This window comes from Alligator sinensis, unplaced genomic scaffold, assembly GCF_000455745.1.
Source record: "Alligator sinensis unplaced genomic scaffold, ASM45574v1 scaffold206_1, whole genome shotgun sequence".
In the NCBI taxonomy this organism is placed as follows: Eukaryota; Metazoa; Chordata; order Crocodylia; family Alligatoridae; genus Alligator; species Alligator sinensis.
This window is the reverse complement of record NW_005843055.1, coordinates 337,133-339,807: the sequence shown is the minus strand read 5'-3', so window position 1 is coordinate 339,807 and position 2,675 is coordinate 337,133. Positions and strand designations below refer to the sequence as shown.

Sequence of the window (2,675 nt, the reverse complement as noted above, 5' to 3'; positions counted from 1 at the left end):
GGCAGGGCTGTGGGAGGTGCCGGCCAGTTTGGCCTGGGTGGGGAATGAGGCTGGTCTACCAAAGCCGTTCCCGGGGTGGGCTGCGAGTTTGCGACGGCCCGTCTTGCCTGTTCCCTGCCCCAGCCCCGGCACTGCAGCTCTTCTGCCTGCTCTCCTGGGCTTGAGGAGTCGCTGTCCTTTCCCTCCTTCACCCCTGGTATCCAGACACAACGTGCCCCCTTCTCCCCAGCTGCGTCCCAGACCCTTGGTGGTCTTCAATGCCTGCCTCTTGGACCCACCAGTTTCTCCGCCTGTTGTAACTGGGGACCTGCCTGCAGGTCTCCAGGCGAGGCCAGACCAGCTCCGGGCAGGGCGGTGCTATCGCCTCCTTCCTTCCACCTGGTGCTCCTCATCGCCGCCTCCTCCCAGCCCAGGTGGCACTGGGGTTTTCCCCCCAACGATAGTGCGCTGCCGGCTCATCGCGTCTGCCGTCCATCCTTGTTGGCAGTGCAGATCGCTTGTGTGGTGGTGTCCCAAACCGCGCAAGGGACGCAACCCCTGCCCCGGGGGCACAGCCCTGGTGTGACCGGGTTAGGCGACCAGGGCACCGAGCTGCAGGGGAAGGGCAGAGGTGAATGGGAGCCAGGGGCATTGTGCGGCCGGGTTCTCCAGCAAATTAAGACCACACTGGCTTCGCACAACTAGTTCTTGGTCCGCGCTGCCTGCTCCGTGTTGTCAGTGGTTTCCCCATCCCTCCTGCATGACTCATGCCTAAGTCCCTTCCTGTTGTCTACACTTGCCCTTCCCAGCTGTGCCTCACTTCCCCAGGCTCTGGGAGGGCCGGCGGAGGCGCTGCGGGTCGTGACGCCGCTGCTGGAGGAGGTTGCGGTTGCAGGGAACCTGGGAGCTCAGGGCTGGAGGCTAGCACAGACACTTGGAGGTGAGCGTCTCAGGTCCATGGACACTCCTCGGGTGGAGACAGCAAGGGTGGTTGGCCAAAAAAGCAGTGGCTGGGACATGCCCTGCTCCGGGGGCCTGCCCATGACCAGGGCAGCTGCAGTGGTGTGGATGCACCCCCCCTTTCAGACTGCTCCTGGGCTGGCAAGGGCCCCTTGGGGGGAACGGGCCGAGAGGAGGAACCCACCCACCCTGCTGAGCCGGCCAAAGCGGCTGGTTGCTGGCGACAGAAGACTCTTGCAGCCATAGCCAGGCCTGCGCGGGGATCACTGAGGCTTTGAAAAATGTCTTTGCTGTTGGAGCAGGGGTCAGTGGACCAGATGCCCAGGGGAGGGGGGGACTCTCCAGCACTGGAGGCATCAAGGAGAGGTTGGGCAGACAGGTGGGCCAGGATGCTCTAGGTGCAGCGATGCCTGTGCTCTACTATGGAGATTGGCAGGCTTCTGGGCTGTGCTGGTTGCCCCCACACACGCTTTCTGCTCCATGTGTCAGGGGGTTTTCAAGCCTCCCCCAGAGGTGCTGGGTGCTGGCTGCAGCCCAGACTGGGGCTGGGGACTGGGCTGGGCCAATGCTCCTGCTCAACCAACCCCACAGGGTCCTGGCTGGAGGCTCTTGCTCCCATGCTCAGGCTCAGATCAGTGCTGCATTTGGGGTTAGGAAGGTACTTTCCCCCCTGGTCAGATTGGTATGGATCATGGGGTTTTGCCTTCCTCCATACCAGGGCCATGGTCTCTACCCAGGACCTCCTGAGCATCTGCTGACAGCATTTCACAAAGCAGGATGTTGGCGGCGGTGATCCCTCTGCAGCAGGGTCGGGGACATGTCTGTGTTGTGCCAGGGCTGACGACTGTCTTACATAGAGTTTAGATGATCATAGAATCATAGAAATCGGGTGGGAAGGGACCTTGTAGATCTCAAGTCTGACCCCCTGCCTGGGCAGGAGGGAAACTGGGCTCAAGTGACCCCAGCCAGGTAGGCATTGAGCCGCTTCTTAAAGCCCCCCAGGGTAGGAGCCAGCACCACTTCCCTTGGAAGTTGGTTCCAGATCCTAGCCGCCCTGACTGTAAAGTAGTTCCTACGGATGTCTAATCTGAACCTGCTCTCCAACAACTTGTGGCCGCTATTCCTTGTTATCCCGGAGGTTGCTAGGGGGAACAGGGTCTCCCCCAAACCCTTCTGGTCCCCCCTAGTGAATTTATAGACAGTCACCAGGTCCCCCCTCAGCCTTCTCCTGTGAAGGCTGAACAGGTTCAGGTCCCGTCGCCTCTCGTTGTAGGGTCTGCCCTGCTGTCCCCGGATCATGCGGGTGGCCTCCTCTGGACCCTCTCAATGTTGTCCACATCCCTCTGGAAGTGGGGCGCCCAGAACTGGATGCAGTACTCCAGCTGTGGCCTGACCAGTGTCACGTAGAGGGGGAGGATCACCTCCTTGGCCCTACTTGCGATGCACCTGTGGATGCACGATAGGGTCCGGTTAGCCCTGCCGACCGTGAGCTTGCATTGTCGGCCCATGTTCATCTTGGAGATCCCTTTCTGCGTCCATACTCTCAAGTAGGGAGTTCCCCATCGTATAAGTGTGCTGCCGGTTACTACTGCCCAAGTGCAGCACCCTGCACTTGTCCGTATTGAAACGCATCCTGTTTTTGTTAGCCCACCCCTGCAACCTATCCAGGCCCTGCTGCAGTCTTTCCCTCCCTACTAGCATGCCCACCTCACCCCAAATTTTGGTATCATCAGCAA

General features: G+C 60.6%; 1 protein-coding gene across 1 annotated transcript in view; it reads left to right on the top strand.

Moving 5' to 3' along the window:
• Window positions 1-818: 818 nt before the first annotated feature.
• The window catches only part of LOC112548258 (long-chain-fatty-acid--CoA ligase ACSBG1-like), a 29,650-nt gene continuing 27,793 nt past the window's right edge, over window positions 819-2,675 (top strand). Inside the window, exon 1 of the mRNA XM_025193479.1 lies at window positions 819-919. The gene's annotated coding sequence lies outside the window, so the exon portion shown is untranslated. The remainder of the gene's footprint in view (window positions 920-2,675) is intronic.